The 26,657-nt window shown below is 51.5% G+C and overlaps 1 protein-coding gene across 1 annotated transcript in view; it reads left to right on the top strand.

Moving 5' to 3' along the window:
- Positions 1-26,657, top strand: part of GALNT2 (polypeptide N-acetylgalactosaminyltransferase 2) — a 179,133-nt gene that overhangs the window by 32,189 nt on the left and 120,287 nt on the right. The window lies entirely within an intron of this gene.

The raw sequence follows: 26,657 nt of genomic DNA, 5'->3' as shown, positions 1-26,657 counted from the left end.
CGGACATGTTTCCACCCTCAGCCTCAGGGTTGGGAAGAAGTGCTGGTCAGCGCTCCTGTTCGGTTTGGGGCAGGTGTCGGTGGGCTGCAGGCTGCCTGCATCAGCCGGACTGTCCGAGGATGCATTTCTGTCTCCAGGAAAGTGTGTCCTGCAGGACCCTGTGTGTGGCTCTAAGGAAAGGAGTTGTGGCTTTAAAAACACCAAAAATGAAAAGACAAAAAAAAGCATAATTATCATGTCAGCCCTGTTCAGTTAACCCTGATTTTGGCCACAGTTCTGGAATGAGTCAGCCGGTGTAGACAAACCCCTTATTAGGTAATGGCTAGTTATTTACTCCCTCCCTTCCCCTAGTCATTTACTTGGAGAGAGCTGCTTCCACCTGATATCCCGCAGTGATGATTTCTTCCTCCAGCAGAATTCCCTGCTCAGGGCGGAGGTGCTTTTCCCCCGACATCACGGATTTGGTGTCGTTAACAAATTGCTTCACTCATTGCTTGCTGTGCAGTCACCATGCTGGACACGTGCCCTGTCCCGCCAGCAGCCTGTCCCTCTGACTCCCAGGTATTCTTATAAGCTCCTTAAGTTCTTTCAAGATGTAGGATGTTGGACCTGCTTGTGCCGGTGGCTCTGGGCCTGGGAGGTGCTGCCGGAGTCGGTGGGGGAGGGGGGCTCTCTCTCCCACGATCTCCCCTGCTCCCTTCTCTAAAACTTAGTAGAACCAATATCTAAAAAGGCTGAAGTCCTCTCTTCCAGGGATTTGGGCATAGATGGCCAGGGAATCCTTTCCTATCATGGTAAAATCAGTCATCAGAAGCAGCTGGTAGGCTTGAGAGAGCGGGGGCTGTCACTGTGACCTGCTTGTCTGGCATTCCGCCCCCAGCTCTCTAGCATCAGAAATAGGAAGCTTTAAAACCCCTGCCTCGTTGGATGCCTTGAGTCATAAAGTAGATGTGAAACGCTGAGTGGGGGCGGGAGGAGGGAGACAGGTGGCTGGAGCTATATCCTCATGTAGGCTGTCCTTTCTTAATAGGCTTTAGAAATCCTGGAATGTGTAATTCACCAGCCACAGGGGTCCACCTGTGTCCCCACACTGGGAGGAAGGAGCCGTGTGCCTGTTCTTCCTCTGAGTCCCAGGAGGCGCTGGTTAATGTGCAGTGAGCAGTGATCGCCTGTGATGACTGGTTCTTGCTGCTTACTAAGCCAATCAAAGGGCAGAAGGAGACCGCTGTAAAGGCCCTTGGGGCTTTGCCAGGCTGAGTCACAGCTGACTTGGGAAAATGCCGCCCAGATGCCTCCAGCCCCCTTTCTAATTGGAAGTCTGCAGCCGCACACTCCAGATGAATCAGAGTTGGGGAGAGTGTGCGGGAGACGTACCAGGAGGGAGGTGTGGGGGACCCACAAACAGTGCTGGGTCAGGCCCACACCTCTGTGCTCCTGGGCCTTTCCTCCCCGCAGGGGTGACCTGATGCCAGAGGCCGGGGGGAAGGGGCACCTCGGGGAGGGCAGATCCTTTCTGTTGGCCTCACCAGTCTCCGTGCTGTGACTGACACACACATCTTTACACTTTCTCAGCCCAGGGCATGGCAGTGGGCAGGGCATGCAAGGGCTAACTGGTGAGTGGCAGGAATTCTCTACCATCTGCCCCTTCCAGAGTGTCTCGTGTTCCCTGCCTAGATCTACTGAATCAGAACAAGGAGCCTGGAATTCAAACAAGGTCCCAAGGGTTACTGAGGAGCAGCCCGCACTGGACACCACTGCTCTGTGGGCTCAGACTGGCCTTGGACATTGTCCAGTCAGGACCAGACCCTGAGCTCCAGGGCCCTGGGGTTCTTCTCACACTATGTCTCATTGATTCTAAAATGCACATTTCCCCCTCACATTTTAACATCTCTAAAATGAGGTTGCATCTTGTAATGGTTGGTGTTTCATGGTTTCATTGATAACACTTCCTCTTGAGTGTTAGGTGGAGTTCACGGCCTTGCAGTTGCCGGGTCTTGGATTCGATGACCTCTGTGGCTCTTGCCTGTGCTCAGGGGACGTGTTCTTTCTGACCCACCTCATCCACATGGTGGTTGGTGTGGATGAAGGGTGGCAGGTACACAGAGAGCAGTGTACAAAAGCAAGGACTCCTGTAGGTATCTTTGCAGCCTGGCTCCTCAGGACACTGACATCTGGTTTGGTGTTAGCGACCTGTGGGCTCATGAGGATGATCACCCCCCTTTTACACATTGGGCGGCAGGCACAGGCTTGTTTGTGACACAGCTAGTAAGTGACAGAGGCCAGGCTCCAAGGTCCAGGCCCTGCCCCCTGTCAGCACACCCTTTATCTTTCGAGCCTCTCCCACTCATCTTTATTCTCAGCCCTGTTGGTGTTTCAGAGGCCGTCATGGTGGATGCAGTAAAGATGATTCATTTCTTTAGGCTCTGACGTCTCAGAGGCTGGTCTTGTACAATAGTTGCATATTAACCACGTGACAAGTCTGTGTCAGCTCTTTTTGCTCAAGTCTGCCCATTGCACAGTGAGCAGGCATTGTCCTCCATCTCCTGGACACTTGATGATAGCAAAGTTCTGTATTCTCCACATGAATAAGCCATGGATCTCTGGGCAGCGAGTGTATTCCTCCATGAGCCTGGCCATGCCTTGCAGGGAGGGGCATTTTATCACCCAGAGAGTTGAGTGTGAGAACGGGCGCCAGCAGGAGATGACAGCAGGGAGGCTGCCTCTGGGAGCTGGAGCACCCTTGGGGCCTAGGGGCGGGACCCTGGACACCTGATGCTCTCTGCCCCTGCAGTTTGCTGAAGCCACATGTCATTTGGCCACTGCTTTTAAACCCACCCTCTCCTGGAGATGCTTCAGTTTTTTTGTTTTGTGTTTGGCTTTAGTGCCTGTTCATTTATTCATGGGGGTTGAGGTGGGACAAGATGATGTGATCCTGTGCATTTGCTCACACTCCTGTTGCTGGTTTCTTCAGTCCTCAGTCCTCGTTGAATAGTTGCTCTTGCCAAGCACTGTGCCAAGTCCTCAGTCAGCAGGTGGGCAGTACACACTGGTGTCGTAGGACAGCCCTGGGGGGTCACACGCTCCCTTTCACCCTCACGGGTGTTCCATAACACCTTGAAGAGGCAGTATGTTCAGTGACAAAGCAGAGGTAGTCTTGGGGCACGTGGTGGGCACATTGCAGGAGTGCAGGTGTCGTCCTAACAGGCGGTGCACGTGTCACCTTGTCCTGATGGATGGTGCAGGTGTCATCATGACGGGCAGTGCAGGTGTCCTGATGGGCGGTGCAGGTGTCCTGACAGGCGGTGCAGGTGTTACCCTGTCCTGATGGATGGTGCAGGTGTCGTCATGATGGGCGGTGCAGGTGTCCTGATGGGTGGTGCAGGTGTGGTCCTGATGGGTGGTGCAGGTGTCCTGATGGGCAGTGCAGGTGTCACCCTGTCCTGATGGATGGTGCAGGTGTCACCCTGACGGACGGTGCAGGTGTCACCCTGACGGACAGTGCAGGTGTCCTGATGGGCGGTGCAGGTGTCACCCTGTCCTGATGGGCGGTGCAGGTGTCCTGATGGGCGGTGCAGGTGTCACCCTGTCCTGACAGGTGGTGCAGGTGTCCTGACAGTGGTGCAGGTGTCGCCCTGACGGGTGGTGCAGGTATCACCCTGATGGACGGTGCAGGTGTTACCCTGACGGGTAGGTGGTCTGAACCCTGGGCCCCATGCTCAGAGCTGAACCAAATGATCCGGTTCCAGAAACTTGACTGTAGAACCCAGAAGGCAGGCTGCCCAGCGTTTCTCCAGAAGGTGGCATCCTGTCAGCAGGATGTAAGATCTCAAACGCACAGGGAGGTTACTCACGGGTGATGGTGAGAAACGGCTGTGGCTCAGAGGCTGACTGATGGATGCCGTGAGTTGCCTTCTCCTTGTTGGGGGACTGGCTGCCCTTGACAGGTGGAGAGGGATGCATTCGAGGAAATGTGAGTTGTAGTTTCTTCTCATAGACCGAGTGTGTGTGTGGTTTAATCTGTTGATTAAAGAAAAGCGAGTAATGGGGCTCTTTCAACTTCCAAGTAGCTTTTTGATGACTAAGATGGTAGGTGTTACAAGAGGGCGTCAGAGGGCAGACACACTGAAACCATACTCACAGAAAACTAGTCAGTCTAATCACACTAGGACCACAGCCTTGTCTAACTCAATGAAGCCAAGCCATGCCCACGGGGCAACCCAAGATGGGTGGGTCATGGTGGAGAGAATGACAGAATGTGGTCCACTGGAGAAGGGAATGGCAAGCCACTTCAGTATTCTTGTCTTGAGAACCCCATGAACAGTATGAAAAGGCAAAATGATAGGATACTGAAAGAGGAACTCCCCAGGTCATTAGCTGCCCAATATGCTACCGGAGATCAGTGGAGAGATAACTCCAGAAAGAATGAAGGGATGGAGCCAAAACAAAAACAACACCCAGTTGTGGATGTGACTGGTGATAGAAGTAAGATCTGATGCTGTAAAGAGCAATATTGCATAGGAACCTGGAATGTCAGGTCCATGAATCAAGGCAAATTGGAAGTGGACAAACAAGATATGGCAAGGGTGAACGTCGACATTCTCAGTGAACTAAAATGGACTGGAATGGGTGAATTTAACTCAGATGACCATTATATCTACTACTGCAGGCAGGAATCCCTCAGAAGAAATGGAGTAGCCATCATGGTCAACAAAAGAGTCCGAAATGCAGTACTTGGATGCAATCTCAAAAACGACAGAATGATCTCTGTTCATCTCCAAGGCAAACCATTCAATATCACAGTTATCCAAGTCTATGCCCCAGCCAGTAACGCTGAAGAAACTGAAGTTGAACGGTTTTATGAAGATCTACAGATCTTTTAGAACTAACACCCAAAAAAGATGTCCTTTTCATTATAGGGGACTGGAATGCAAAAGTAGGAAGTCAAGAAACACCTGGAGTAACAGGCAAATTTGGCCTTGGAATGCGGAATGGAGCAGGGCAAAGACTAATAGAGTTTTGCCAAGAAAATACACTGATCATAGCAAACACCCTCCTCCAACAACACAAGAGAAGACTCTACACATGGACATCACCAGATGGTCAACACTGAAATCAGATTGATTATATTCTTTGCAGCCAGAGATGGAGAAGCTCTATACAGTCAGCAAAAACAAGACTGGGAGATGACTGTGGCTCAGATCATGAACTCCTTATTGCCAAATTCAGACTTAAATTGAAGAAAGCAGGGAAAACTGCTAGACCATTCAGGTATGACCTAAATCAAATCCCTTATGATTATACAGTGGGAGTGAGGAATAGATTTAAGGGCCTAGATCTGATAGATAGAGTGCCTGATGAACTATGGAATGAGGTTTGTGACATTGTACAGGAGATGGGGATCAAGACCATCCCCATGGAAAAGAAATGCAAGAGAGTAAAATGTCTGTCTGGGGAGGCCTTACAAATAGCTCTGAAAAGAAGAGAGGCAAAAAGCAAAGGAGAAAAGGAAAGATATAAGCATCTGAATGCAGAGTTCCAAAGAATAGCAAGAAGAGATAAAAAAGCCTTCATCAGCGATCAGTGCAAAGAAATAGAGGAAAACAACAGAATGGGAAAGACTAGCGATCTCTTCAAGAAAATTAGAGATACCAAGGGAAGATTTCATGCAAAGATGGGCTCGATAAAGGACAGGAATGGTATGGACCTAACAGAAGCAGAAGATATTAAGAAGAGGTGGCAAGAATACACAGACGAACTGTACAAAAAAGATCTTCATGACCCAGATAATCATGATGATGTGATTACTAATCTAGAGCCAGACATCTTGGAATGTGAAGTCAAGTGGGCCTTAGAAAGCATCACTACGAACAAAGCTAGTGGAAGTGATGGAATTCCAGTTGAGCTGTTTCAAATCCTGAAAGATGATGCTGTGAAAGTGCTGCACTCAATATGCCAGCAAATTTAGAAAACTCAGCAGTGGCCACAGGACTGGAAAAGGTCAGTTTTCATTCCAATTCCAAAGAAAGGCAATGCAAAAGAATGCTCAAACTACCACACAATTGCACTCATCTCACATGCTAGTAATGCTCAAAATTCTGCAAGCCAGGCTTCAGCAATATGTGAACCGTGAACTCCCTGATGTTCAAGTTGGTTTTAGAAAAGGCAGAGGAACCAGAGGTCAAATTGCCAACATCCGCTGGATCATGGAAAAAGCAAGAGAGTTCCAGAAAAACATCTATTTCTGCTTTATTGACTATGCCAAAACCTTTGAGTGTGTGGATCACAATAAACTGTGGAAAATTCTGAAAGAGATGGGAATACCAGACCGCCTAACCTGCCTCTTGAGAAATCTGTATGCAGGTCAGGAAGCAACAGTTAGAACTGGACATGGAACAACAGACTAGTTCCAAATAGGAAAAGGAGTACGTCAAGGCTGTCTGTTGTCACCCTGCTCATTTAACTTCTATGCAGAGTACATCATGAGAAACGCTGGACTGGAAGAAACACAAGCTGGAATCAAGATTGCCAGGAGAAATCTCAATAACCTCAGATATGCAGATGACACCACCCTATGGCAGAAAGTGAAGAGGAGCTAAAAAGCCTCTCGATGAAAGTGAAAGAGGAGAGCGAAAATGTTGGCCTAAAGCTCAACATTCAGAAAACAAAGATCATGGCATCTGGTCCCATCACTTCATGGGTAATAGATGGGGAAACAGTGGAAACAGTGTCAGATTTTATATTTTTGGGCTCCAAAATCACTGCAGATGGTGATTGCAGCCATGAAATTTAAAGACACTTACTCCTTGAAAGGAAAGTTATGACCAACCTAGATAGCATATTCAAAAGCAGAGACATTACTTTGCTGACTAAGGTCCATCTAGTCAAGGCTATGGTTTTTCCTGTGGTCATGTATGGATGTGAGAGCTGGAGTGTGAAGAAGGCTGAGTGCCGAAGAATTGATGTGTTTGAATGGTGGTGTTGGAGAAGACTCTTGAGAGTCCCTTGGACTGCAAGGAGATCCAACCAATCCATTCTGAAGGAGATCAACCCTGGGATTTCTTTGGAAGGACTGATGCTAAAGCTGAAACTCCAGTACTTTGGCCACCTCATGCGAAGAGTTGACTCATTGGAAAAGATTCTGATGCTGGGAGGGTTTGGGGGCAGGAGGAGAAGGGGACGACCGTGGAAAAGATGGCTGGATGGCATCACGGACTCGATGGACATGAGTCTGAGTGAACTCCGGGACATGGTGATGGACAGGGAAGTCTGGCGTGCTGCGATTCATGGGGTTGCAAAGAGTCGGACACGACTGAGCGACTGAACTGAACTGAAGTGAAAAGTGGTTTATGTATCTCTGTGGGAGCAGGATTTTTGGAGGGTGGTTTACGTGAGTAAAACAAAAAAATCTTCCTAAAAGATGTTCGTTAGACTTGAGACATTAATAATCAGAGTCAGAGCGTGAGGAAGAGGGAAGCAGCACCCAGTAGTTCCTGGGGCTGAGGCTGCCTCTTGGAGGTCGTTGTGTGGGAACCTGGGGTCCTGGACTTGGCTCCCTGTGTGTTTCCTCCCATTCCGCATGCAGGTGTGGACAGATGTCCTCCGTATAAACTCTATAGAGTGCTGTGAGAGGGGCTGAGCTTTGGACAAGCTCACGCAGAGGGTCCAGCAGACTGCATAGGACAGGGCGCTGGGTTAGGGTGGAGGCAGCAGGAAGAGGTGGGCTCACTGCACCCAAGAGCTCCCACTCAAGGCCACAAGAGATTGTCCACCCGTGAAGCAATGTGGATGATCCTGAAAGAGCAGTTCTGGTCAAACATTGATCAGTGAGGTCAAAATAAGATGATCTAGGAAGAGGTTTTCTAATTGTTTTGAAGGTGAAATCTATCCATCCCTCCACCCGTCCTGCTGAATATTCTTTTTTCTTTTATGCTATCTCATGAAAAATACAGATTCACCCCGCTGCATTGATCTCTCACCCTGCAGATGGGCCTTCCCTGAGATGCCTGTCTCTCTAAGAGAGGTGAGGACAGAAGACCTATAAGAGGACCTGATGCGTAAGGACGTTTTGGGTGAATTTTGGTGAGATGTTTCATGGGATGTTTGAGGAGAGCAGCAGGCAAGCTGACTATTGCTAAGTGTACTTTGATGTTCTCACTGCTGTGAACTGATAACGCGGGGCTGGGAAGGAGGAGCAGGTGGGTGCTGTGCTCCCTTGGGGAGTGGGACAGGGCCCCGAGCGTCCTGTAGGACCACCAGGCCCATGGACGGCAGCCCTGCCACCTGCACCGGCTTGTATGGTCAGTCGGTCTGACATCCGTGTCTGGGATCACCAACAGCTCTTGGATTCTCTGGCCCAGCCAGGACTGGCTCCCCTGTGTGTATTATGGCATGGTTACTATTTAGGCAACACTCAGGCTGCAACATTATGAAGTCCCAACATCTATCAAGGTTAGATCTGCAGATAATTGGAGACCCTGGTGAAATGGGGCAGGTGGAAGCCACCCAGCTCTGACACTAAATGGTTAATGATAGAAATATAAATGGACTCTGCTTATGAAGGCTGCTCTTCCTTTTAGGGATGTGCATTTGATGAGATCGTTCATCTGGAATCATCAGAAATGAACCAGTGTTTATTCAGAGTCTGTGCTGTGCTCTGTGGGAGGTGCAGCAGAACTGAAAGCCATGCCGAGCCCATGTCCACTGTGAGGAGCAGGGAGTGACCTGGAGGCTTGTTCTGTGCATGGCTGATACCTGGGATGGGCAGCCCCTGCTCAGGCTGTTTCTTGGAGGCAGGGGGTAGGCATCAGCAGCCAAGGTTAAGAACCATTGTCCTAAACAGATCACCCCTTTGCTGCAGCCAAGCCTGCTTCCTGCATCTCTTATGCTGCTGCTGCTAAGTCACTTCAGTCGTGTCTGACTCTGTGTGACCCCATAGATGGCAGCCCACCAGGCTCCCCTCCCCGTCCCTGGGATTCTCCAGGCAAGAACACTGGAGTGGGTTGCCATTTCCTTCTCCAATGCATGAAAGTGAAAAGTGAAAGGGAAGTTGCTCAGTCGTGTCCGGCTCTTCGCGACCCCATGGACCACACCCTGCTAGGCTCCTCTGTGCATGGGATTTTCCAGGCAAGAGTACTGGAGTGGGGTGCCATCGCCTTCTCCGATGATACTTGGTTATTTTTCCCTGCCATAGTCATTGACGCACTTATTTTCCACCCCAGGAGTTTGTAAGTTGAGGACACACTGTCAACAAAATTAGACCCCAGCCTTGAAGGATGGTGGCGAGGGGCAACTTCCACTTGGGCAGGGACAGCAGGGCGGGAGGCCCCAAGTGACCCAGGTTCACGCCCCCTTGTGGCCCCCTCCCCTGACCCGTGGGCCGAGGGGCTCACCTTGAATTCTGCACAGGCATCAGCACACATCCTGCACTCTGAAGTCTTGAAGCATAACCAGGCCCACCTGGGCGTTTGGATGGAGAGCTGTGTGGTGAGATGAGCCGGGGCACCCTGCCTAGATCTTCCCGCTTCTCACATGGAGACCTGCCTCCACCGAGCCGCCTCCACACCGTGCGGCCGTCCTCACAGTGGCTGTTCATCTCTCTGAGCCTTCATTCTCTTACTTGTGAAGGGAGGGAAGTACACACCTACCACTTGTGCTGCTCACAGAGGCATCACTCGTGTGGACACTGACCCAGTGCAAGGTGTGCCTCTTGTTTCTCTGGATGCCCCCTGAAGGCCTCTAAGACTCCCGAGTCCTAGACCTTGCGGAGCCTGAGGAGAGGCAGAGGGATGCTGGCTCTGCGTGTCCCCTCCTGTCCTATCTTCCCGATGACTCATTTTCCCCAGATGACCCCACCCCCAGCAGAGGTGCAGTGACGGGCATGGGGGCTCTCCTGTTCTCCACAGAGCTCCGATGGCCAGCACGGGGAGGTGGCCCAGTGAGTGTTCTCACTGCTAGAAAATCTTACTGCTTTGTGTGTGAAGGTGATGAGAGAGGCCTGTGAGTGCCCCCACTGGGTGTGGCTGAAGCGGGGCTGCTGGAGCAGCAGGAAAGGGAAGGCAGTGCTGAGACCAGGAGCTAGCTTTGGACGGGGCTGCAGAGAGTTCTGCCAGCCACCAGCTCTGGCCCAATTGTCCTGGGGTGTGGGTGTTGAAAATTCTGTCCCAGATGCCTCCACAGGCTGCTCGTGCTGTTGTTCACTGACGACATTTGATGTCTTTAGGAATCCAGTGAGGGTTATACCGTGAAACTTTGCTTCTTGGCTCCCAGGTCCAGTCTGGCCCTGGTAGAAAGGATTTGATGACCAGTTAAATCATCTCTCAGAAGAGCAATGAAGAGCACCTCCCTGGGCACAAAATGGCAAGTGGGCGAGCTGTGCAGTTCACAGGGGCTGGGTGGCCGGAAGGGGTGGAGGGCCCGGATCTTACCAGAGGGGGCCTCGGATGCAGCAGGAGAGGCTGTGGAGGCTGCAGGGCTGATGGAGAGGCGGGAGCAGTGGGGAGGAGTCCCTGAGAGGGGTCAGTGTGTGAAACAGGAGCGAGGATGGGTGGAAGAGGGGCAGTAACCGGGGGAGCAGGTCGTGAGCCCTGGGAGTCCAGAGGCCTAGCACATTCATCTCACAAGTTTGTACCCTCTGGGTCTTTCATGGTCGGTGTCCGTGTGCCAGGCTTGTTTCTGGCTCCTGTGGTGGGGTCGCTGGTGTGGAGCAGAACTGTGTGTCGCGTGTGGTGCTGGGTGGTCACCTCGTGGGCCGAGCTCCAGGGGCCCCGTGTCCTCCCACCTGCAGCCTCATGCTGGCAGCCGTTACACCCCTCGGTCTCGGGCCCCGCCCCGCCCCCCCCCCGCCCCCCCGCCCCGCCCCGCGTCCGCGCGGTCCCTACTGCGGGCCTTCAGTTTTGTGGCGGCCTCCTTCACCCATCTTGTGCATCTTCCTGTGTGGGAGGCACGTTTCGGGGAAGAAGGGACAGATGATGTTCTCGGCTGTCCTTGTCTGAGTCACAGATTCTGGGGTCAGGTGCCCCCAGCTCTCACAGGCCGGGAGTTGAAGTGGCTGGAGTGTGGCTCCTTGGAGGAGCCCAGCGCAGCCGTGAGGGCGTGACACTGTCACCTCGGTCAGGCTCCCACTCCCGAGGGGGAAGCTTCCGCGGCGCACAGAGGCTGAGTGAGGCAGGGGCGGGGCGCCTAGTGACACCCTGCCGGCTCCTTGCTGTGCCTGTACCGTATCTGCTGCTTTCTGGCTGCTTTGCGCGAGCTCTGAGGGTCCGTCTCAGCTGTGCTTTCCTGGATTTTATTTTTTCTCCAACATATTTGTCCAGGGACTTTCCTGGTTGAGCTGAAACTGGGAATGCGGGTGTGTGAGTGTGAGCTCAGAGGGTTTGGACCTTAGCCCACCTTTCTGGAGAACGGGGGTTGGGGGCTGCAGTGGATCAGGGAGCAGAGATGCAGAACAGGACCGCACACACAGGACCTGCCCCTCTAGGCAAGCTCTGCACAGAGCAGGGAGACCCTGAGGCCCCAGAGAAATTCACGCTCTCCTCTCTCAAGTGCTGGAAGCACACTAGCTGGCAGAAGCTGAAAAGAATGAGTTGGAGGTGTTGGTCATCCCTGACTTGTGAGAATATAGGGGGCAGAGGGAGGGGATGTATGTGTGTGTATGTACCTGTGTGTGTGTCTAGAGTCTAGGACTTGAAATCTGGGAGTAAAATGTTGATTGCCCTTGTCCTGTATCACCTGAGTGGTGGGCACCATATTCACACACTGAAGCCTCTTTTTTGTTCTTTGATTTTTAATGTATTTTCTTTTAAAAGATCTTACTAGTTACAAGTAAAAGCAGCCTACTGAAGGACTCCCTGATGGACCAGTGGCTAAGACTCCACTCTCCCATTGCAGGGGGCCCAGGTTTGATCCTTGGTTAGGGAACTTGATCCCACACGCCTCGACTAAAGATCCTGCAGACGTGATGCAGCCAAATAATTTTTTTTTTTAAGCAGACGATTGAAGGCTACTTTAGGCAGAGCAGGGAGTTTACCCTGGGGATGTGGTGATATCTCATGGTACTGAGAGCAGGAAGGCTGTCTGGCCTCAGAAAGCCATGTGAGCACTAGGGCATGGGAACGGTGCGGACAGACCACGGACTGGGCTACAACGTGGACTGTGGTGGAGGCCATTGTGCAGAAGTCCCCAGCGTCAGTGTCCTTCTGAGGGAAGCTGGTTTTGTCCTCTGTCTCCTTTAAGTTCAGAGCTGGCTTTAGCTGGAGTTGGAGGTCCCCACACACTGAGCTGCATCCCTGGTGATCCCAGGAGTTTGAAATGGGCCACAGTGATTCGTTCTTTACCATATTGAATATCAGGTTTTCAGCTGAGTTTCCTGTTGTTTTCACATCTCATTCCAGTGAGAGATTTAGTCCTTCTTGCCCTTTCTCTGCCTTTACCTGGTAGCCTCAAACTCTTACTTGTGAAGAAATTTTCCAGGTGAATGGCTTGTTGGTGAAATTTAGGAAGGCATATGAGGTTAGTAAATTGACGGACATTTTCCATATTATCACCTCTGCAAAACAATTCTTTTTGAGTGGTAGTGAGGTGGAGGTAAGCCACTCCCCCTCCTCTCACTTAGCCAGAGGACGGGGAGTGGGTTCATGAGGCAGCGTGCCGACCTGGACACTGGTGGTGGGCTTGGGCCACCCCCATGGGCAGGGATTTCCCGAGCTGGTGGTCCTGGATCGGGCGGTGAGCTGGCCTGCTGAGGTGGAGTGTGCGCCTGATCCGGGATACATGTCCTCAGCTCACTTTCCTGTCTGGTCCAGAACCCAGGATTGTGTGGTGTGGAGTTAATCAAAGCAGTAAGAACAGGTCTCCAGTGTGCAGGCCAGCAGTTGATGAGGGGTGTTAGCTGCACTTAAGTGACCGGGCCTCCATCTGCCGACCTGCGACATTTGAACCATAATATGGCCGGTCTCCCCGTCGTGGAGTCCCAGCTTGACGGCGTAAAAGGAAGGTCCCTCCGTGGCCATGTTTTCTCCCACCCGCCCCCAGCCTCGGTGTTGGCCCGCTTCTGTCCTGTGAGGAGCGTGTTCAGGTTGCTGTGACACAGCACTGCAGACCGGGTAAGCAGCGCACATTGGGTTCTTAGGGTTCCGGAGGCTGGAGGGCTGAGACCAGGCCCAGGGGCAGGGGTTTCTGTGAGGTCCTCTCGCAGGATTCAGACTTCTGTGTCCTCGAAGGGCAGAGGGGTTAGGGGTCCCTCCTTTATAAGGTCCCATTCACACTGGCTCCCCTCTCATGACGTGATCACCTCCCAAAGGCCCACCTCCCAACACGCTCAGCGTTCGGCTTTCCACCTGTGACTTTGGGAACGCCAGTGTGCAGACTGCGGCGGGCAGGCTGGCGCTTCTCCTCTGGCGTCATTGCCTCCTGCCCTGTGCTCCCACCACCCCAGCCTGCAGGGCTTGGTCCAGATCTCACCTTCTCTGGAGGACCTATTTCTTAGCCCAGCCTGCCTTTTTTTTTTTTTTTAAGGTATTATGGAGGAGTTCAAATACACATAAGTAGACAGAATGGTATTATGAACCCCACACACCCATTGCCCTACTGCAGCCACCAGCAGTATGTGGTCCGTCCTGCCCCCGCCCTGGTCCCCTCCAAGCAGAGCCCAGAAATGTTTCTTTTTTCATCTGTAAATATTTTACTACATATCTCTCAAATATAAGTTCTTTTAAACAAACCTAATAAGGTGTGGCTCATATTCCCAAATGAACAAATTGCTTAATAATGTCAAATATTTAATTAGCATTCACATTCCCAGTTAGTTCATAAATGTCATAAACTTATTTACAGTTTTTCCTTCATTCAGAATTCAGGTACAGTCACTCTTTATGATTTAATTGTCTGTTTTTTTAAGTCACAGTTTCCTCTTTTATCTTTCCTGTGTTTTGATCTTATTTCTTGGTTTGTTTTCATAATGCGTTTGTTCAGGGGGCTGGGCTTTGCCTACACGTTTCCACAGTCTGAATTAGGCAGGTGCATCCCCAGGGTGGAGTTTAGCCAGTTCCTTGGTGCTCCTTTATGTCTGTGAATTGGAGGTTGTATGTGAAGTACGGTGAGATTCAAGTTTGGGTTTTATTTTTATTTTTGGAGAGGTGAGCTAGTTGCACTCATGGGAGGAGTTCTGTTCTTCAGGCTGGAATCTCCAGTTGTGCAGCTGTTGATATCTGTGTCTGTATCCCCTGATACCTGGGTTACAACACCCCATTCATCAGCTGCTTTTACTTCCTGGTTTGAAGACTTGGAAAGGACAGCTCTGCCTTGCCCGACTGTCTGTTCACCTTGGGGTTCTGTCCATATGGGAAAGATCACTCACTTCTGGGTTCCTTCTCTTCTATTCGTCAGTTTTCAGTCACTGGTGACCAAGCGGGAGTTGTATTTGCTTTGGATTTAGATCATTGTGAACTCAGGGATTTAAACATTTGTGTTTTGGTGTATTGCTGTCACTGTTCTTATTAATGTTAAAGTTGTCCCAGCTTTGGTCAGTGGGAGAGTATTAGTGGCTCCTGGGTCCTTTTGGTGTGATCTTCCTGGCTTGCTAGCTCGCATGATAGGATTTCCAGGGTCACATTGTGTATGTCCTGCCCAGATCTAGAACTGGCCTTTTTCCCAGAGAGCCTGGTTCCTTCCTATTAGCAAGTGATGTGTCTGGGTTTCCTCACCGTGCTCTCTGCCCCGGGTGAAACTTCCGGGTACTGTCGGTATAACGGTGACAACCTCTTACCCTCGTGTCCTTTCCTGAGACGTACGAGTCCGGACTCAGCATCAGGTTGGTCCACCTTTGGGTTCTTGGCCATTTGGTGCCGTCACACAGAACATCGGAGCTTCTCCAGGCCTGCCCCCTAGCCTGTGTTCTGCTGGGGTCTCCCCATCTCTTCCCACAGTCCCATCCACTGTTCTGGGAGCTGCTCATGAGCAGCCTGTGAGGTTGTTGGGTCTCAGCTCTCCTTGTGAACGCCTGCGCCCATATCAGGCCTGCCAGGACTCTTCCTGAGAAGGATGTGGTTCCTGCAGAGGGTGTGTCTCTGGAGCTGCCAGGCTGCAAATCCTCCTGGTGCCTGAGCCTCATCCATGTGTCTCCCTGAGTCTTTGTTCTTTGGAATGTCACGCCCATCTGTGTGACCCCCCACATCTTTGCTGTGTGGTGCACTAGGTTCTTTGTTAAATGGAGCCTGTACATCTCTCCTCTCTGGCATCACCAGGCGAGCTGGACACACCGATTAGGCCCTTGTGTCTCAGAGCCAGACCCAGAGCTGCTCCTTCAGCCCTTCCCTCCGCAGGACTCTGTACTCAGCCTTCCTCCCTTCCTTTTTCTCTGGTACATATTCGCACACCCTCTGGTGTGTTTCTTCACAGTGGCCATGCCCCTGATCATCACCCATGATCAGACATGGTGAGGCTGTAGCGGCACATCTTTTTCACTACGGTTGAAACAACATTTCCAGTTATTTCCTTACTTTTTGACAGGCTGGGTGCCTCATCAGCAAACCTTGATGTAGGCACCAGGCTAGATGTTGATTAACCTTGGTTTACAATGTCTCACCTTTGTCCACATCTATCAGAAGCTCCCTAGGATGGGTGCAGAGCAGGTGCCTCTCCATGACACTGCGTTCTGCTGGCCACTCAGTCCCCATCCAGAGGCGACCTTACAGCAGCTGCAGCTGGTGTCCCATGAGATGGAGCTGCTTCCCTGTCCACCCCAGGATCTGAGCATCCACTCTGGCTCATCCCTTTTGTCTGCTGGGGCCGTGGTCCTCTGTGTGAGAATGTGAGGGGAACCAGATCCCCCTGGAGGAGAGCTGTCTCTGCCCCAGGCGGGGAGACACCCAGTGCTGGAAGAAGCACAGCAGGGCTTTCACACTTGGACAACTCTGTTTTGCTTTCTGTCCTCTCCTCTTCATTTTCCTGATTCTCCCTGCTGTTCTTCTGCTTCTGCTGCAAGCCAAACTTCACTCTCTAGTTCTCTCCTTCTTTTGTGCATCAGTTTTCTGATTGGCTGCATCGCTGACAAGGAGAGTTTTAGTGCTGTTCCTGAATCCTGCGGTAGGGGTTGGAGAAGAGAGCCTTAGACAGATGTGCGGTTAGGCGGTTGGTGACGCACGTGTGTGTGTGTTGCAGGGGGTTACCGGCGTCTGTCTTAGTTCTGGCCGGAGATCCTCTTGTTGATCCTCTCAGAGATGGGTGATCTGACCTTTGGAATCACTAGTGCTGTGTGTCTCCTGGGAGATGGGCCACGCTGCAGAGACTTGCAACATGATTATAGGAGAGATTAGCTGGCTGTATCCCAGCTGTTTCGTTTCTTGGAAAAGCAAGTGGCGTAACCTTCCCTTGAGAAAATCCACTGTCCGTTAGATCCAGGTTTAGCAAATCTGAGACCCAAGCCTCGAGGCTCCCAGATCAGCGACTCCTCGCCACCCAGTGCAATCCACACATTTTCATGTTGAGAAGCATGTGTTCCAGGGTGGTCCTGCATCAGTGTTTGTGTTTGTATTTTATCTCCTGTTTTTTTAGTTGCACCTTTTAAATGCAAATTTTTTCTTCCAATTGTAGAGAAACCAGAAAACCACAGCCAGTCAGCCACTGTGGAGGGATGTGAAAGGTGTAGTGGTGTGTGTTTCCCTTCAGAGGACTTTAAAGGTCTCAGCTGTTATTAGCACTGAATTTATTATCTATATTTAGGATAAACCCACTGAAGATGATTGGGATGAGTTGTCAGTCTGTGCAGTGTGTGTATGTTTATCTGCCCCCTGCGTGGAATGCACATGGTGCTTACACTCACTGCTGGGGCTTGGCTGTACCCATGCGGTGCTGGCATCTCTGCAGGGCTGTGCTTCCTGGTTTGCATTTCCGATAAAGTGTGCAGTGTCCTCTCAGTAATAACGACTTGTTAGGGGCTGCATCGAGTTGGGGATGTGCAGGAGTGATGAGTGATTATCATGAATGACTGTAAACCAGAGGGCTGGATTTCACAGACTCATTGGAATGTGTGTGTGCAGAGAAGGGGTGATCTTCCCAGATCCTGTTTGGGGCGGGGGGCCCCCCTCATATCCCTGCACAGAGCACGGTTGGAGGACTGCCCTCAGCATCACCACTGCAGCTGGGTTACAAGCCATCTGAGAATATGTGCTGGTTATTTTCAGCCCACTGTGAGTTTCTGACCATGAATGAAATTACCAAGCTTAGTCACCCACCTTATTCATTACTCTTGGCTCTGAGTGGTTGTTAGCTATTTCCAAAAAACAAATAAGCCTTAAAGGATGAAAATTATGCTGTGGGCTCTGAGGGTGCCACCCATGGGAGGAGTTCCACAAATGTTTTCGTCACGGCAGCATCGTGGATGTGCCCAGGGTCTGCCCCGGGACTGTGTGGGGGGCCCAGGGTCTGCCCCGGGGCTGTGTGGGGTGCCCAGGGTCTGCCCCAGGGCTGTGTAGGGGGCCCAGGGTCTGCCCTGGGGCTGTGTGGGGGCAGCTCATGCCACAGGCATTAGAGTACCAGGATCTGAACACAGCCCAGCTGTGTGGACTCTGAGGCATGCGTGTGCTGCCTCCATAGGTAAAGTCAAGCCTGGTGCCTCCCCAGCCCCTGCACACTCCCCCGTCTAATCTTTCACTCTGTGCCCTTCTGGGAGCGTCCTGTCTGGGACCATGTGGGGACAGATCTTTACCTCGTGTTTTGGAGGTCTTTTCTGCTTCCTCGCTTTCTGGTGACATGGAAGGTGGGGGGATGTATACCATCTAGAAGGCAGCAAGTGTGCTTATGCCCTTCTCCTCTGTTGTGAGAAATAGGATGTGCTAATTGCCTTCTTTTGTCTCTTTTAGCCCCCTGATCATAACCTTTGCTTGTTTCTCAGTATCTGCAGTTTTAAAATGACCTTAGCAAATGTGATATAGAAACCAAACCCCAAAACCTCTGTGCGAGCACTCTGAACATGTGAGAACACCACAGTGTTGGTTTCTTAGACTTAGGTTCCCTTGGTGAACTTTGGAGACCCCGAAGTGCAGCTTCTGCCATGTAATTAAAATGTGCAGAAGGTGGCTTATGGGTGATCTGAGAGGCTGGTGCCTGCCTTCCAGACTTCAGCAGCACTTGAATCAACCCTGTGCCCAGCTCAAATCTGAAAAGCAAGGAAGATGTTGTCATTAGATCTATCCAGGGTGAGCAATATTGGCATAGGTTAGATGGGATTAGTTTAAGCCATAGTACTGACAGGTTTCTTGGAATTGATTGGATTATTTTCTTCTCTTTAATTTTGCTGCAAACTTGGAGGGCGGGAGAGGGAACAACGCCAGCTCTGAAGAACACAGTGTGATGCTGTGCTGGTGGTCATTGCTGAAAGGACTGTTCCGCCACTGGAAGAGCCCTTCTGAGCCAAGCTGGCGTGTCCCCTTATCACCAGTGTTATTAAGTGTCATTAAAGAACAAAGACAATATAATTAGGGATTCTCCTCAAATCTGCCTACAGGATGAAAAACCTCCCTGGTTGCACTCTGTCCGGAAGTAGCTGAGGTGTCACATACGGGCGTTTAATTTCAGGTCTCTGCGTGCTTCATGAGGGCGGGTGGCAGTTCTCATTAAAGAGACTGGAAGGTGCTTGTAGTATTCCTGAACACACTGGATTCCTTCAGGTCCTCAGAGAAGTCAAACCCAGGGCCTTGGAATTTCTACTTGCCTTTGGTTGAAGCCCTTCCCATGACTCCAGCAACAAAAATGGGGGCCGCAGGTGAGACCTACGCTCATAGCCCTGCCCAGGTCCCCTCCTGGCGGGTGAGGGTCCGTTTGGTCTGGGAATATGGTCTTTCCCTCCAGAGCCCACCTGTGTGGCTGTGAAGTCCAGGTCACTGCGCTCAGTGGTCTGATGGCTGGTCTGTACCACCTTTGTCTCCTTCTTTACCAGGCAGACTACCTTCTCCCTTCAGATTTGGCTTTATTTGTTGAAGAATCTGAAAAAACTTGAGTCATCACATAACCTGATCTCTACCAAGTCCTTCCTATCTTTTCTTGTCCAATGTGAAGCCTTCTTGAGCCTGGCTTAAAGTCAGTAGACGTCAAGAGAAGATAACCAAGCTTCTGAAGGTGTGATGCCGCATTGCAGAATCACAGTGTAGGCTCCCTTCTCCAAGTCAGATGAACTGAGATGGGGCTAAGGAAGCTGTATAGGGTTGTGCTGTGTGTGTGGTGGGGGGTGGGTGTGGAGGGAGAGAGAACAGCTGTGGGAAGGTCCCCGTGTTTTTCAGATCCTGCAGTTTGCTGGATGCCCCCAAACCCAACCCTGAGGAGTGTCACTCCAGACTGGGCTGGAGTTTGAGAGCATCATGAGTTTTAAATTAAAGGCAGATTAAATAATGGAAGATGAAAGGTTGACTTACTGTGTTTGGATTATAAGCCTTTCAGCCAAGATTATGTCTTAAATTTTGTGTCTATTGCACATATGGAAATATCAATAGTATTGAAACTATCCTAAGTTGTGTAGTGGAGAGTGGGGGTCACAGATTTTGGTGGCAGGACAGCTGTGCCTGAGGGGTTGGGCACTGAGAAATTATACTGGGGTGCAGAGGAGAAAGCGATGGCACCCCACTCCAGTACTCTTGCCTGGAAAATCCCATGGACTGGAGGAGCCTGGTAGGCTGCGGTCCATGGGGTCGCGAAGAGTCGGGCACGACTGGGTGACTTCCCTTTCACTTTTCACTTTCATGCATTGGAGAAGGAAATAGCAACCCACTCCAGTGTTCTTGCCTGGAGAATCCCAGGGACGGGGGAGCCTGATGGGCTGCCGTCTATGGGGTCACACAGAGTCGGACACGACTGAAGTGACTTAGCGGCAGCAGCAGCAGAGGATAACAGGCCAGTTTGTGTTAGGTGAGCAAGTTCTGAGGGTTTTCAACACTGATACTCTCGTTTCCTTTTCAGTGAAAAACTAAGCTCATTTTAAACATTCTTGTCATGCTTCATGTCATCTTTTATTTAGAACTGAAGTACATGTGCCCAGCCCTTCCAGAAAGATTTTCATCAGAGTTCTGATTTCCCCACCTGTCTCCTCAATTCCATGTTTCCATGACCAGAACTTGTCGGACAGTGGGAAGGGTGGGCTTCCTCAAGTGCCCAGAGCCTGGTGGAGGCCACACATAAACAAAGGGACCGATAGAGAGGCCTCTTGGAGAGGAAACTCCCCCGATGAGGTGCGTCACCCAGATGGCGGGTGGAGACAAGATGGTCCTGGTCCATGGACAGCCCAGGCGAGACCCTGAGATGGAGAACTTCCCTGGGCAAGGTGCCTGGGGCAGAGAGGGTGCCGGGGTCACAGTGAGAGCCAGATGGGGGAGGCAGGTACCCCGTGCTGTGCGTGGTGCACGGGTGGACCTGGTGAAGAGTGTGGTCCAGAGGGGTCAGCTGTCCAGTGGCTTTGGGGCCCCCTGGGGCGCTGTGGGGACTGTGTGACTGTTGGATGAAAAGGGGGCTGCAGTGGAGGATGAATGGAGCTGATGCTTTGAGAAGTTCGGGGTGAGGATAAGACCTCCCACCCCACGGTAGGAAGAAATCTGCTGGTCCCCCTGAGCGAGCACCCTCAGGTGGGCCACCCCGTCAGCTCACGGCCACAAGTAGCCTCTTGGTGCCCTCTGCTGAGGCCAGAAGAGGAGCTAAGCGGTGAGGACACCATCGGCGTCGGGAGGGAGACCTCAGCTCCCAGCCCTTCATTCCTGTGGGCTCATGGCCTCCCGCTCCTGGGGCTCCCGTGTTCCTGGTGGCTGGCTGTGGGTGTGCCCAGAGTGTCTCCGGCTCTCAAGACGGATGTTGATGTTTGCACAGCACAAGACCCAGAAAACGTACACCCCTCCCTGTGGGCTGGCCACACCTCATTTGGGAAGCGGGCCAGGCCGAAGCTGCCCCAGAGTCCTCTTTGTGGCTCGCCCAGGCACCCGCTTTGGAGGCCTGTCTTAGTGCTTGATTTAAACTTCATTTTGAAAGTTGCGTGTGAAGAGAGTGGGACATGGTCACCTTTGCTGTGTGCGCTCCTCACCGCAGCCGCCCGCGCCATCTGACCGTTAGCGCCCCCAGCCGGCTGCAGTGGGGGGGTCCTCGTGGCCGCCATGGGTGCTGCCTCCGAGGTGTGCAGCGTGGCGCATCTTCACAGGTGAAAACAAGATGTCCCCGGGCCCTGCTCTGAAAGCGTCGCCATGACCTCAGTGCCTCTGCGGGGCCCCTGACCCCTGACGGCTTCTGCGGCTGTGCTGGGAGCCGGAGAGCAAATGGGACCCAGCATCCGCCTCAGATACCATTCTCTCCACCTTCCCCAGAGTGTCTCATCTTTGCAGGGATGGTCACCGAGTCCTCCAGGGCTGCGGGGGTGGGGCTGTCACCCGCACTCATCACAGACAGGGTTCCATGTGCCACGTGGGGTCTCCCCAGGGCCTTGTATCATTCCAGTGATAATGGGGCTCAGGGCTCCTCACTGGCCCCGGACACTGGAGGTCAGTGCCTCACTGCTCAGAGGGTCCCTCCACTGAGGACATGGAGCCCAGTGCCCCCGTCTATGGAAAAAAGGCGCCCAGTTGGTTCTTGTGTCCTGGGGTTGGAACCACTGGGTTCCAGTTTGTCTCCAGAAAGTCACCATTTCTTGGGTGGGAGGATGGAGAGCAAAGCAGAAACTGTCTCGGAGCAGAGAAGGGAGTTTGCCAGGGATGTTTCTGGGTGTGTCTCCCAGACTGGTCAGAGTACCTGAGCTTTGGCCAGGAAGCCCCTTCTTTCCAGGCTCCTCCGTGCTCAAGTCCCAGTCTCCCCTCCTCTGGACCCTCTTTGCCGTCCGTTGGAGTGCTCCCCCACGGGCCCCACTCAGGACAGCCTTCTGGAGGTGGTGCAGGGTGCCCCGTGATCGCCCGTCTCCGTGAGCCCATCGGGGTGGCTCAGCCCTGTCGTTCAGGGCCCGTGGGGCTCAGTGATTGGGGAGGAATTCTGCAGAGGACAGCACTACTGCCCTCTTTCTCCTGGGCCCCAGGACACCAGCCCCTCGGTGGCCATGTGGCACTGTTAGCAGCTCATAAGTGACGGGCGTATTTTGGGCACTCCTGTAATTTGTGATGAGTTTGCTATGCGTTTGTAGACTGTTTCTAATCTGGCTCATTGGGAATTAGCTAACTTGTCTAGTGCTCAGAATAGATTATGTTACTAGGGTTTAAAGCCAAATTCTGGCTGCGGATATGCTGTGAACTTTTCTGTTTCTTAATTATTCTTTTCTCGCCTATAGCCTGTGTGCTATTTGGGGAGGAAACCCAGAAATCTAGAGCTTTCGGAGGGGAGAGTGTCTCCCGAGTGCCTTTCAGGAGGGACCACACGCCTGGCTCCTCCCTCGGTTCGTGTTCAGTCAGTGTCAGAGCATTAGCTCTGTAAGCTTCCACAGCTGCACCCCAGTTCAGGTATTTCCCCCTCGGCCCCCGAGGACTCTCCTTCTGGAACATTCTGGGTGGGCAGGACACAGCTGGTGTCATCCAGGTTGTGTGGAAGATCTGTGTGGCCTCGGTCTCCTTGCTGGAAACATGCAGAGTTCGCTCGACAGCCCTGAAACCCTTGGTGTCTCTGAAGCTCCTGGTTGGCTGACCCACCACTGCGCGACTTTCTGGTCTTAATGCCTTCTGCATGTGAAAGTCTCCTGGATATCTGAAAAGCACTCTCAGACCATCTTCTACTGCCATGCAGGTCTTTTGCTGTACGCTGAGCCTCGGATCCTTCCACATCTTAGGGTTTTGAGGAGTTCTTCAGCACCTGCTCCACAGCCCCCTGTGCCTGCACTCCTTGCAGCTTCTGAGCTGGAGCTGTAGCCTTTTGTATGTGAGCCGAGCATCCACGTACAGCTCAGGCACAACTGCCTTGCTTGTGGAGTAAATTCAGTGGCCTCAGAAGCACTCACCACAGGCTTTGGCAGCCAGAAAGCACTCATTAAATGCTTGTTTCTGGCTGCTGCTGTGCATGAGCTGAGCGAAGGATGCGCTGTGCTGCAAGCCCGACTGGAACGGGGACACTTTGTGTGGACTCCTGTGACTGGGGCAGGGGGGGCGGCCTCAAGGAGCACCCATGGGACACAGGCCAGAAAGCTTGGGGTCTGCTGCGGAGGCAGCCAGCTTCAGGGTCTGGAGCAGACGGCCCTGGCCCTGGCTCCTTCCTCCTGCGGGCGCTCCCATCTGCCTGTCCCTGGGGGACCTCTGCAGACGAACTGTCTGGAATTTCCACTTAGCTGGGTTTGGAGATCTGAGCTCTTTGTGTTTAGCTGAGCTTGGGTGACAGTGGCCGACCCACTTTGACAGTTTGTGGGCCACCGGTGGAGCAGCACCCTGGGCCAGGATGGAAGCTGGCAGGATGGCTGCTAAAGCAGCGGAGGGGCTGGTCCCTCGCCCCCACCCCCCACCCCTGCCACCTGATTGCTCTCTGTTTCTCGGGGGAGCAGAAAGCTAGAGGGTGAGTCCCAGAGAGAGAAGGAGGGGCTTGGGCTGGGCCAGGTGCAGATAGCCCCAGAGGGGACAGAAATGGGGGAGGCCAGGTCTTCCAACCCAAGAACCAGGGGCTTCTGGGGAAAGAACATAGTGACTCCTCTCCCTCAAGGGGCCCAGTGGCCATCTCTCTGGCTGATACTGGGGTGGGCTCCCTGGTGTGCAGTGAAGCTCCTGGAACCCAGACTCTCCAGCTCACCCCTGGTGGACTGGAAAGTTGCCTGCCAGCTGGCCCTGCCCCTGCCTCTGGTTTTGCTGCAAAGCTGGGTCTTGCTGATGAATGTGAAAATAGGAGACTTAAAGAAGAGACGGGGCAAGCCTGGTGACTTGCGAATTGTTTTGGTGCTTACTTGGGCAGGGCGGGGGTGGGGGGGCGGGAGAAGGAATGGATGGCAGTACTTTGATGAAAAGGGGCGATCTCTGCATTTCTTGACGCAGGTGGAGCCAGTGGTTGAAAGAATTAAAGCAGTGATTTAAAAATGTTTTGGGAGAAGGCAATGGCACCCCACTCCAGTACTCTTGCCTGGAAAATCCCATGGACAGAGGAGCCTGGTGGGCTGCCGTCTATGGGGTCACACAGAGTTGGACACGACTGAACGACTTCACTTTCACTTTTCACTTTCATACATTGGAGAAGGAAATGGCGACCCACTCCAGTGTTCTTCCACTGTTCAGAATCCCAGGGACGGGGCAGCCGGGTGGGCTGCCATCTATGGGGTCGCACAGAGTTGGACACGACTGAAGCGACTTAGCAGCAGAAGCAGCAGCAGCAGCAAAAAATGTTTTGAGTAGTTTGCTGCAGAATAAAGAACTACTGTTAGATTTTCTTTTCTTTCTGAATGTCATAAAAATATTCTAGTGTCTGTTGTGATGGCCGCCTTTTGCCTTGCTTGAGAGAGTAAGGGTAGTCACCTGTTACCCTCCCGCCTTATAGAACGAATGCATATTAAATATAAAAATATAGAAGAACATCATAGGAAGCAGAAAAAACTAACATATAATCCATACTTCAAAAGCAGCACTGCTGTGGTTCCTTCTAAGCTTTTATTTTCTTTATTTTTTAAATATCCTTGAGATAAAAACATGTACAGTTTTTTTCCCTGCTTTGAAAGTTTAAACACTGCGTCATAAGTAAATTTTCATGATCTGAAAGCTTTTAGTAACAATGTGAAGTTGTGTCCCTGTCTACCTAGCTGTTAATAATTCTCTGTCGGTCATTTAATTTACAATGAATATCTTTGTACACAAACCTTGGCTGCATTTTTTACCGTTTCCTTAAGAATAAATTCCTAAGAGCAGAATTATAAGGCCAGAGAGTTTGAATATTTCTGAGATAGAGGTTGTCACCTTCTTTTCAGAAAGGTTGTATCAGTTCGTACTTGGACCAGAAAACTCTTTTGTGCCTTTGCCACAGTAAACATTAATATTTGCAAATAAAATCTTTGTTCATCGTGTAGGTGGTGGTTGACATTGCCATTTTCAGTTCTTTAATTCTGCTGAACGGAATAGCTTCCCACTTATATTAACTGTTTTTCTCATGACTTTGTATTTGCTGTTTACTAAATATTACAAATGACAATTGTCTGTCTATTTCTGGAGGGGTTAATAGTTTGGCAGAGTTTTTTTGTTTTTTCTCTTTTTTTCTTTTTAAGTTAAAGAGACTTAAGTTTGTGTAGTTAAATTCTCATTCTCTTCATTTGTGGTGTCTTCCATTGCTTTTAAGCTCAGAAATGCCTTTCTCACCTAGAAATCAGATAGAACTAATATTTACTTACACAGTGTTCTGATGGTTGGTTTGTTTCCTTGGTTTCCACATTTAACTCTTTGTCCACCTGAATTTGTTTGATACCATGGGAAGGGGAGCTCTAAGTCGACCCTCCTCCAGTAGCTGCCCCGTTGTCCACACACAGCAGCCAGTTGCTCTGTTTCAGGGCCTCTTTCTAATCTTTCCTCCCCGATCCTCCCCTGCTGGTCTGGGGCCAGGTGGAGGGCATCCCGGGCTCAGTGGGGAGGACTAGTTTCCTTGACTCAGCCTCTTTTAAAGCCGGTGATGCTCTGTATTTACAGATGTCTTCCCCCCGAGTCAGCTCATCTTGAGGCTTTGATCTTCAGACGGGTCCAAGTCGTGGAGCCCAGTGCAGGTGGGGCCAGGCCACCTGCATTTACCTGCTGCTTCTACCTGAACTTTAGGCTCCTCCCCGTGGGCCCAGCTCGAGAAGTTCCAGTCCATTGTTGGTGTTGCCACTTGTTTAAAAAATCTCCGAGCAACGGGTCTCCGTTCCTCTGCTTTTATTTAAGAACAGTGGGAATTTGAAACCCTATTTGACTTGTGTCTGAGACAGGTGAAGTTCCTGTGAGACAGAATATTTGAGAGTATTTTGAACCATCTAGAAACGTTATATAATTTCAAAACATTATAAAATATAAATTCCAGTCCGAGGTGTGAGGTGTGTAAGACGCACTGTCGTTCCGTTACCTCTAAGAGAGAGACCAGGACAGGCTGTCCCACTGCCGGTCTTCAGGCTCGCCTCCGCCTCAGAGGGGTCGACACGGGGACAGTCCTGCACCCAGGAGCAGGTTCTGCTGGGAGAGCCCCAAGGAGACGCCGTCCTGGCTGCAGGCGTGGTGTGGGTGCTCATGGAGGACTGCTGAGGAGGACGGTCCCATAAACGCGGGCTTTAGTCTCCAACACAGAATCTTCATGTTTGTGCAGATTCCTGAGGCTCCTTTCTCTTGGTGATTCTACTTGGTGACGCTTGTTTTAGAGAAGACTCCATTCTCCACTTTTCTTTACCTCACTTCCGTTGTACTGACAGAACCTGTGAATTCAGCCCAGGTGCCTTCCACCTTTCTTTCTTGGAACTGTCAGGCATAGACAGCCACATCAGACTGCCTTCCCCTGAGAGGTGGTGTCGGAAGGTGGTGTGTCTCAGTGACCTCGGTGACTTAGCCTTCATCCTGCCCCCTGCAGAGAACGGGGTGGGGATGTGAGGAGCCTCTTGAGCCTGGTGAGCTTGGGTGTGAATGTGAAGTCTGTCTCTGCCGTTTGTTGCTTGAGGGGTCTGAGACAAGTGCCGTTTCTGACCCTCAGTTTACTGTAAAATGAGGATAAAAGACTTCCTCGGGAGCCTTGTCAGCATAGTG

This window comes from Capricornis sumatraensis, chromosome 10 (genome assembly GCF_032405125.1).
Source record: "Capricornis sumatraensis isolate serow.1 chromosome 10, serow.2, whole genome shotgun sequence".
Taxonomy (NCBI): domain Eukaryota; kingdom Metazoa; phylum Chordata; class Mammalia; order Artiodactyla; family Bovidae; genus Capricornis; species Capricornis sumatraensis.
This window is presented reverse-complemented; position numbering and strand designations above follow the sequence as displayed.